Raw genomic sequence first — 11,060 nt, forward strand, 5'->3', positions numbered from 1 at the left:
GTTATTTATCTCTGTGTTAAATCACTTACAAATGCCTCAGTCATTGTGATCTTCTATGGCAGTTATTTCCACAGAATCATCTTACATTCTGCAGAAAGCATTTTTTTTTTCTGTTTCAGAATGATATTTGACACTCTTTATCACATAGATGTCCTCTTGCCTTTTGCTGTTCAACAGGGACAATGCGATGGGAATGAGCTAAATTTTGAGACAGGTAAATCCATATTGAACATGATATACTGTGTGTAATACAAATATGCCATATAATAAAACAAAAAAAATCAAAAGCAAGTATTATTAAATATCAAGAAACACTGATTTTTCATCAAATAGATCTTTTTTCTTGTCTGCTTTCTCTTTAAACACACTTAGTGCCCCACTTCTCTGGACAAACACAGAAGTTACTTAGGATTCTTTGCATTATAGTTTGCTCAAGGCTCCTGTAAAACAAGCAAGAAACCCATCTCTCTGAAGTAAATAGTGGTACTTGAGTTATGAAGTGCTATGATTAAAGGTAGCAGAATTTAACCCTAAATTCAATGTTACTTTTGAATGAATCAGATGAATTCATCTCCTCTTGTCCATTATGGAAGTGTTATATTGTGATATGGTGCACATTTTCTCCTTCACTGTGTTTAGCATTACGTCTGTTTGAGCATGAGAAAAAAATAAAAATCTCTACATATAGTGAATTTATAGTTTTCCAAAAGGAATAGAAACCTGAAATGTCTTAGATAAAATGAAAACAGTTACATATTCCAATTGGTTTTAGTTGTTTTTTTTTTGTTGTTGTTTGTTTGTTTTGACTTTGCTTTGTATGACATTCTCTTAAGCCAGAGAAGGAAATAATACCTTGAACAAATCACTCAATGACAAATGCAAAAAAAAAACAAACAAAAAAACCCCACCATACTCAAAGAGAAGTTGTCAACATTTTCCTCACAAATTAGCAACGTATTTCTGTGGCACCCTCTTCTATTCCATCCTTTCATTAAATGAAAGCACAGACATTAAATGCATTAAATGACAGCACAGAGTCTACCCACCCTGTTTGTAAGTCACATAGAAAATGGGAAGCTCACTGGAGACCACAACTGCCATTCAAACCAATCCCTACAAATTTTGTGGTCCAAAAGCAGCACAGCAGCAACAACAAAAAATCTGAAAGACTGAACATGCAAATAGAAAATCAAGAACAACATGACAAGCAGAAAAAAAAAAAAAAAAAAAAAAAAAAAAAAGAATTTATGAAAGGAAGTTAGAGTGGATCACAAACTAAATCCAGGTGAAAAATGTGATGCTATTGACAATTAACAGGTTGTGACATAGAGGAGGTAATTTCTCTTTATCCTGCAAACATGAGATCCCAGCTGGAGCCCAGTTTTGACTACCCTGCTACAAAAAACAAGGTAAATCAGTTCAATAGAGTCAAAATCAGTCATTTCCAGCAATCATTGCATAGTGCTTAAGTTCTAGAAGAAACAAAACATACACCATATCTGAGCCACCAGAGCTACACCACTCTGAACTCGATGTAGCTACGTATAGAGAAAGGTCATGGGAGGAATATTAATGATTCTGCATTCTCATTGTGAAGTAGAGAGATGCCAACATAAACTGAATTTCACTTTGGCTTTTACCTATGCCCATTAGCCATAAAAACAAACAAATTCCAAAGAGCAAAGGGAGATTGTGTGTGGATAACAAGGGAGTTGGCGGTTAAACAGGTGTAGGACTGATATGATGGCATGGCCCTAAAACCAAGCAGCCACTAGCCTGAGAACTGCTGTCAGCTTTGATCATTATTTTGAACCCCTCCTGGATTAACATTAGATTTTATTATTATTACTTCATATATATACACTCAGTCTTCCACCCTTATTTGCTGGAAATAAGAACTCCTTCTTTCATTATTCCCCATGCCAGGATACTTCCCCATGCCTGAATTACCCCACGATAATTCTTCCTGTCTCCACATGAGATTGGTATTTCTGGCAAACCCTCCATAATTCCTAAATGTTGATGTAATTGTCTGCTCTGTACTTTGTTATTTGTTCCTGCTATTCTGAGACTTAATTTATAAAGGCAGTCACCTGAATTAACCCAGTAATTTATCTGAAATTTAGGAGTGCAAAAGGAAATCACAGTGAATATAAAATTTAAGATTCACCAGGTGAATCTTAATACTTTAAGTAGCAAAAAAGGCTTTTTGGAAAACATTCATTTTTTCTGGTATAATGTATATGTATATATATGATACTGAATATTTAAATCTTATTTTTCTAACTACTGCTTGACCTTTTATTTATATCTTGCTAATAAAAAGTTTTCTTAACTCAATTCACTATAGAAGTTTAACACTGTCCTCAGGTGAACATGAAGAGCATGCTCACACTGAACAATATACACAATTTGATACCAGCCTTTTCATTTTAATTTGTATGTTTGTTTGTTGTTTTTGTTGTTGTTCTTCAGGAAGAAAAAATAAATAAAAGCTTCCAGAATGCTTCTGTCAGCATAAAATATTAGTCTTTGAAAAAATGTTTTCATACAGGAACCTCAGCATGTCTAGCATTTCAACAAAAACATTTATGCCAAAATTTGGAGATATATTTACCAAGCTATATACATATTTATATATATAATTTAAAAATATGTCTAAAAAGACCCCAAATATTTGACAATATAAATTTATCAAATTATTTCCTATTGTGATATTAGATACCATCTCTTTTTCAGTCAAGCAATGGCTCTTGAAGGGAAGGAATAGATGAATTTTCCTACTCGTTTTTGTCTTGAAAAGGTGAAAAAAAGTAAAGGGATACAAGCAGAAGAGAAATGGGAGAAAACTCAGTGGACAGCTGTAGAACCACACAAAATGGTGAATAGCTCTAGTTACTTGGAGATCATGTGACGCCAACTGCTAGTCAGGCTCCATCCTGTTGGCCAGCTGGAGGAGACACTGGTTAGGAAAGACAAAAAGCCTCAAAATTTAGTTGGAATTCCTGGAAAACTTTGTTCTTTATTGTAGAAGTAATATGCTTCTGTCTCCACTTGTGGTCTGAAACATATCTCTTTCCTACAAAATGCTTGACTCCCACCTGGCAAATACAGTATTGTATGGACAGTGCAATTGACAGGGACAACCTAGTGCCCCACGTTCTGAAGAGTTTTGAAAAGGCACACAATGAATGAGGACATGGGAATAGTCTGTCTTAGCTAAAGAAAGCCTCATCTGCCTTGCAGGAACCGTCTCCTCAGTAGATACTCAAAACCCTCCTGGATGTGATCTTGTGCAACATGCTGTAGGTGACCCTGCTTGGCAGTGGGGTTGGACTCTCCAGAGGTCCTTTCCAACCTCAGCTGTTCTGTGATTATGTAAAATTTGTTGGTGGATTTGGGCACTAGGACTTGTAACAGGTCTGTGTCTATTCAAATTGGAGAATATCCACTCTGCTTGGAGACAGGCATCAGATGTGCATAAAAGTGAGTGGTTTCTCACAGGAGGTATTATGAAGGTGCTTTAACGACAGTCCTCAAGACAGTACTAGTGCTAAACAACATGGACAGATGAGCCTGACTTTACTGTGGGCACTGTAACCAGTTCGAGAAGATCACAGACCCAAAGCCTCAACCCTGTCTGCCCCTTCCTGCCTGAGAATGTTTGAGAGCCACTTAGTGCATAGGAAAGAGGGGAATCCTTCAAATAAGGACTAAATCTGCTGAAACAAGTGAAGTAACAGCACTGTAAAAATCCATATGGGGGCAAAATGACTGACAGTCTCTTACACAGCTCCAGTGTAGCTCATTAAACTTGTATTTCAATGTAGTATTTGTTTGACTATAATTTTTCTCAGATGCAGACCTTTTTATATTGTAAGTGCATAGGCACTCACTATTTGGGAGGTTATTGAACTAATTCTCCAGTAGTTAAAACAAGGAACAACTGTGACTTAGAGTTAAGGGACTGAAAAACCTCTTCTTTCTGCAAAATCAGCAGCCTGTCAGCTGTAAAGAATTACGAGCATTTTCAAGGATTTCTGCAGAAAAGAAAACATTAATAAAACGATTAACAGATTTTCTCTCCCTCTTAATATGTTTAACACTCAGCACCTTTGCTTACCTTTCAGCTTAATGTCAGTAGTTCATTTATTTTTATAAAGACTGCTGTAGGATATCTTGATATATGAATAGTTTACAGTAAGGCTTGTTTGGGAAGATCTCAATATACTGAGTATCTGACTGATACGGAAGGAAAATAGCGTATCTTACCTGTTCGAAAAAACAAGCTTTAACCCTACTGCAGATCCTGTTGGAAGATGTCAAAAACCTAAGTTCTTCATTTAATTTGCATACAGCTGATGAGTTTGCACCTCCTGTGTAGCTGCTGGAGAAGTTCACTGAGGCTGGGATGACCTGTTCTTGGCAGTACTCCGCCATCCTGATTCAAGGGGCCAGATACGCTGCCAAGACCAGAATACTGTGTTCTGCTCAGATGTTAACCAAGATCAAAACAGAATGTCAAACACTTCTGAGGCAAGGTTTCCTTCTTCACAGTTTCCATCTTCAGGTTCCGGTGTACTACAACCCAGCTTTCTTCTTTTAGCTGATCTGGGAGATTGATGCACATGTAAAACCTGCAGTTTATGATATACTCTAGTTTTATGCTTTCATCAATGACAGCTTGTAAGTTGCAGATGAAGGACAACAAAATCATTTGAAAATACAGATACTTTCTGAACTTGTTACGACCACCTACACTTCTAAGGACTTGAGAGGTGAGTGATAGATGTGTTTAGCTGTTTAACTATTAAACACCTCAAAAGATCTTTGCTACTTTCATAAATGATATTACTATTCAGGCTCATCTCTTTTTTTATATGATGCATTGAAAAAAATGTTAGCATGTCTCTAATTATATTTTCAGTCCTAACTGCAAGATGGAAACAGCTGTACTATTCAATTAATGCAGTAGCCAAAACATTGATTTATATTTTATTAGATTTTACTGCTATTATGAAGCACTGGAAAGAATAAAAGCCTTACTAATTTACCAGCATATGCTCTAAAAATGCCAAAATATTAAAAATTTAAGAGAGCTTTCTGAAAACATTAATTCTAGTGTACAGAGAAATTACTACCTAAAGGTAAAGTGATGTAACGGAGTTATTGCAATAAAAAACACACGTTGCATATTACTCACATAGGCTTTGATTCAGCAAAGCTCTAAAGCATATCTTTAATATGTGAATATCTCACTGACTTCAATAGGACTATTCATATGCTTAAAATTAGGCCATTGCTTAAGTATGTTGCTGTGTTGAAGCCACTGAAATCAACTCAGACTTAAGACCATGACATCATAACTTAAAGGTTACTTCTTAAAATAATTCAGAATGGCATTCACTTTAATAAATGTAAGCATTTACACTATAAGCATTTATGTTCTTGGGGTGTTATTAGCTTAAATAGCTTCTCCCACTATAGATATCCAAAGTTACTTAAAAATGAGCTTTATTTTTTCCTCTTTTCTTGTCTTCAGTGTTATCTTGATTTCTTTACAACCTGATATAAACTAAACACTTGTTTCGTTTAATATAAAAAACAACAACAATAAACAAACATAGTGAAACTCCTACCTGTCTGAGGTTAGATCAGAATGTCTTCCTATAAAGCAAGAGTCTTAATATTATGCTAACAAGGATCTACAGAAAAACATGTGTTTGTTTTTAGAGTGTTAATGATCTTCAATTGGCAGGAAGCACCTGATTTCCCAGGAGCTGGATGATATAAACCAGTAGGAAAAGATCTGTAGAAACAAGACTGCTATATTGAGAAAATATTTCTGTTTTGATTCATCTTAGTTTCTCTGGCCTTTATTTGTTATGAAAGTATGTTCTTCCCTTTGCTTATGAATTCAACTTTTAATTATGCTGATTATATCTAGGTCCAACTTGAGACCTGATTTTATGCTGTGAACTGACTTTGGTGGAATTTAAAGTGAGCTTTTGTGGTTTGGCTGTTGAGTATTTCCACAGAAAATCTAATGCTTACTATAATTCGTCAAATAATTTAGAAAATTGTGATTTCCTAGTAAAGAGCTTGATCCACATGATGAAAGCCTTATCTTATGATCTGTCAGGATAATTTCTTAGTTTCTATATTAACCAATCCTGCCTGTCTAGAGACACCAAAAACTACTCCCAACACAAAATTAACTACTTAAATCCAGCGGACTGTATGTATGCATTCCTGAATGCAGTATCCTTCAGCTAATAGATTAAAAATCACCTATGAAACTAACGTTAGGCATCCAGATGACCTCAAAAAGCCAGTCAGTGAAGGACTATAGAGAAAAATCTTTTCAAAATAATTTTTCTTTCTTCATTTCCTTAATGCTTAAAATATCCACAGAAGATGACTTATGGCATTGAAACTGATAACATCTTCAAAAATTGACTGAAGAGAGTTATTCCCATGATGTATATAAACATTTGTTTGTTCCTGTAGCTCACAGAACTGATGTTTTTTATCACCTTCTTTTTGTTAATATTCCTCTCTGATAATAACTGCCCTTTTCTCTCCAGCTAGCTAATTAATTATCACGGTTCAGTTTAAGATAGTTAATCTCAGCAAGTATTTAAATTGTTTCTATTTGAACTCTAAAAACGATATTGCTCAAAGCCCTTGTTTTTTCCCCTTCTATAGCACTGTTTTATTGACTTTCTCTGCAAACCTTTATTTTTCTTTTACACCGTAACAGCACCATGGATACAGTATAATTTATACACTTGACCCAGTCAGTGGACTGTCTATATAAGGTGTATTCTGCCAAACAAGAACATTCAGGGAAAAATAAAGGATTACAATATTTTCAGTTGAGTAATGAAGCTGAAAGTATGACTTCTTCATCTCTCATTCACATGGATGATATAAATCTTTTCAAATTTTGATTTATAGTCATGAATGAACAGAACAGAAAATAAAATTTGGCTCAAGCTACAGATTTTATTGAATTTTATACCAATTCAAAGAACAAAGCTAAAGGTTGAATATAAGGGATAAATTCATCAGAATTATAATGAAACATCAAAATTCAATAATGATGGCGTGTGTGTGCTTCTAGTACTTTCAGTATACTTGTCTCTCATCCAGATGATGACTGTGAAGTACAATGTAAGTAAACAACAATAAAGTTGAAGATTATTAATACTACTACTAGAAAGGTTAGCTTTATTTCACAGTTTCAAAAATTTCTAAGGCTTATGATTGCATTGCTAAAATATTGATTCAGATTTAAAACATCCCTAATTTAAGAATTTTTAATTCATCTGGTAACATAATCCATTCCTCCAAGAGCCTCTGGATTTTTTCTTTCCAGATCTTGACATAAATGAAACGTAAGATCCTTTGGAGCCTGGTTTTAGTTTGAGTTAATTTTAGTAAACATATTTTCCTCAGCCACCTATGTTCTTGTGTTACAAATTTCATAGCATAACCAAAGTAATAAACTATTTCCCAGATAAACAAAATGGCATAAATGGTCATAGACCAGTTTATTGTAGGAGGAATTAAACTAACATGCTATTATATTTAAGGATAGAAATAGTTAATAATTTCAGATTAATTATTAATAATTAATGTTGATGATGATTTGACTCATGAGGTTGCCTCCCTCTCTTTTTATGAAAAAATTGAGAGAAAGTTACTGTTCTGCCCCACTTGGTGCAGGGAATTACTTCTCAGACTCGCATAATTCAGGTGTGTCCCATCACCAGCCTGTTAAGTAGCACCTGCATTTTTCTCCTGTTGGGAGCTGATAAAACTTGTAAAAATAGCATTGTTTTGGCACGAATATATAACCCTAGAAAATATAACACTAGGACATTCACCAACAGATCTCTGTTCATCTTTCTTGTCATACATGTTTTGTACTGGAAGCCTGTTTTCCTATGCCTCAAGACTATGGGACATTAGCCAGGCTCTTGATCTCTTAAGTTTTTGTCTAATTCAAACAAAACCTGAAATTTCTTTTGTTACTGTGAAGTATTTCAAGGGGTTTTCCTTCCAAACTTTCTCTTTCCTATAAAAAGTTAGTTTTTGCATATTAACATTTAAAAATGAGTATCCATGTAGTCAGAAATTCCTGAACAGTTCTACTGCAGTTAAGTTTTTTTTTCCCCTTCAATTCTCATAAAACACACTTCCTAGAGAATTATAAAATACAGCTAGCCAGCTTTGAATCTATTCTGGCTTTGCTTTTAGTATCTAAATAATACAAAGTTTGCCATTGTGTGTTTTTGAAAGAATTATGAACTGTGGCTTTCCCTAGCTAAGTGAAAAGATGTCTTCCTTAATTTAGACTTCCCTGGCATGTCCAGCAAACAATGATTCATGAAAACCCTATTTTAAATTCTTCTTTACAAAAAGCCTTTTCTTTGCTCTGTACACAGGGAGAAAATTGACCACAAGCTTGTCTCCTGCAAATGTGGTTTCCTCATCACATAACTCTTCCAGCAGAGGACAATGCCTTTTTCATCCTAGTCAGAGCTAGGTTAACCAGAGAGGAAAATGTGTCCAAAACTGATTAAAAAAAAAGGGAGGGGAGGGGGAAGGGAAGGAAAGGGGAGAAGGCAGACATCCCTCCCCCTCCCCCCAACTGAAATGATTAGGAAACAACCTTGTACATAACAGATTGAGAAAACTGGTGAGAACTGTTGTATATATTTCATCTTAATGTGGGCCAGCTTCTTGGCTATCATAAACTGCGTATCAAGACATGTTGAAGGCTACAGATGAATTTTGTCACTGGATAATCTGGCCCACTTATTTAAACCACATATTTCTAAAAAATTTCTATTTTCAAATTACAAAAAAGGAAAAAGTGTTATAGAGAAGGGTCTACAAATTACAAAATTACAATTACAAAATGAGGCCTGCGGGCTGCCCCTTACACGTCATTGTTCTGTGGTAGAGTTCCTCTAAGAATGATGAAGAATAAAATGCTCATCTTAAACATTACAACATTAAGAGGTATGTTAAAAATAAATAAAAATAAATAAATAAAAAGGACAGGTACAATATAGATTTTTGTAATTGGTGTCCCATAGTGTACCTTGTGATGTAGATTATTCCAGGGGAAAAAAAAAAGGTAACTTCTGTTTACCTTTCTGTTCATAATATTTCTTTACAGACTGTTTTAAAAAGCCAGATATGTGGCAATGATAATGAATTTAATGAATTCAGGCACTCAAAATTCTGTCTCAAGCCTAATTAAAATTGAGTCTTAAACATTTAAAAATTCCTATTCCCAAAATTGATTTATTTGGTGGCTATAAATTTTCTTATGTTGTCTGTGAAACGGCTATAGCATACTATTCTTATTCATAAGAATAACTGATGCATACATCAATACAATGGAGGTTTTATAAATAGAATTTGCTTTCAAATTTATTTCTGTGCATTCAGTTGAATCCTAAGGGAAATGCAAAGACAAATTTGACACCTCATTTGGAATATTCCCATGTCTTTCCATTTTTCTTTCCTGATGATTTAGGTGTATGCAATTAATTCTGCAGTGTTTTGATTTTGTTTACTGACCTTAACTCTGCATTTCCATCTCATAGTTCAAAAATAACTTTTAAAGTGTAATAATTTTCAGGAACTGGATTTACCAATTTCAAAGTGCACAGCTGATTTAGAATAAATAAATTCCACATAGTTCATGACACCCGATTCCTGCTCCAACCACTATATTTTCAAATAGTTTCAGTAGGCCCAGAACTACCAAATATTTGCTATTCAACCCACACAATAACCAGAACCCAACACAAAAAGAATGGAAGACTGAAAAATTTCTTTCCCAAGACAAGAATTTATTGGAGATATGTGTGGAGGAAAATGTGCTAACTCATACCACCTTCTCTCTTGAATATATCTTTTTCTTTTCTCCATATCTTGTATGTAGAGTTCATATCCAGTGCTTCAGTTTTCTTTTGGAGATGACTCCTGTTTGTCCTCAGCATTTGAAAGCACTTCTTCAATGTTTTGGAGAGAACAATTAAAAAGCATCATCTTCTGATATATATATTAATGCTGTAAAGACCTCAGATTAACCATAGAGATTAACACAAAGCCCTTGATGTATCAGATCTATATCTATACATTTGTAGTCTAAAGTTACCATATGCTACAGAAGCAGTTGCACCAGAAAGTATTCGTGGAACCTAATTCTGGGGTTTTCAGTTACTGATTGAAGAAAAAATCTAAGCAGAAAAACAAATAAACGCATATCAAAGTCATACAGTTCTTGTTAACTGTTGCCTTCAGGGGGCAGTGGCGACCTGGTTCAGGAACCGCACGGCGACCAACCCCAGGCCGCTCGGTCCATCGGCTCACAGACACCAATGTGGTGGATGGCAAATGGCGTTTATTGTCGAGTCACATGGGCTTATATAGCCGAGGCCCATAGCGTCACTTCCGCTTGCTTATGTCACAGACCACGTGCTACTGCCCATCAAGGGAGGGGCTCCACCTTTCCGTACAGCGCCACATCTTCCGGCCGCCAGACCCTAACCACCCACAGTTAACCAACAATATGATTCATTTAATATGGGATTACTTAGCCTAATTGTTTACCATATTTTCTTTTTAATTTAGGTTTCTTTTTCTAAGGAGTAATACTCAATATTATTTCAAAAATCTCTCTTACCTTTTTGTTTCAGTGGTTGTTCTTGGAACTTGACTCTGATTTTCAAATTTTTTTGGTATTCCTTAAATTCCATACTGAGTTTTGAGGTGATTTGCCTGCCTTCCTTCCTTCCTTCCTTCCTTCCTTCCTTCCTTCCTTCCTTCTTTCTTAATTTCATTTATTTATTTATTTTATTTTCTCTGACATAGTTCTGGATTTAAGTAACTCCTGAAGTTAAACCAATCTTGTGAGTAAAGTTTCAATGAGGAAGAGTAACAGTCTCGTAACATCTTTTACCAGTGCCAGCTCTCACTAAGGAAATGGAAGGCTATTTGAATTGTAGATAAAATGTGTTCAGTTTTCCTCTTGT

At 35.0% G+C, this 11,060-nt stretch overlaps 1 long non-coding RNA gene across 1 annotated transcript; it reads left to right on the forward strand.

Annotated features, from left to right (window-relative positions):
- The first annotated feature begins 5,768 nt into the window (after positions 1 to 5,768).
- Positions 5,769 to 7,134, forward strand: LOC137854783 (uncharacterized). The gene is made up of 3 exons (XR_011095394.1): positions 5,769 to 5,891; positions 6,143 to 6,261; positions 6,415 to 7,134. It is a non-coding gene; the product is annotated as an uncharacterized lncRNA (long non-coding RNA).
- Positions 7,135 to 11,060: the final 3,926 nt, after the last annotated feature.

The sequence above is a fragment of the Anas acuta genome, chromosome 3 (genome assembly GCF_963932015.1).
Source record: "Anas acuta chromosome 3, bAnaAcu1.1, whole genome shotgun sequence".
NCBI classification, from domain to species: Eukaryota; Metazoa; Chordata; class Aves; order Anseriformes; family Anatidae; genus Anas; species Anas acuta.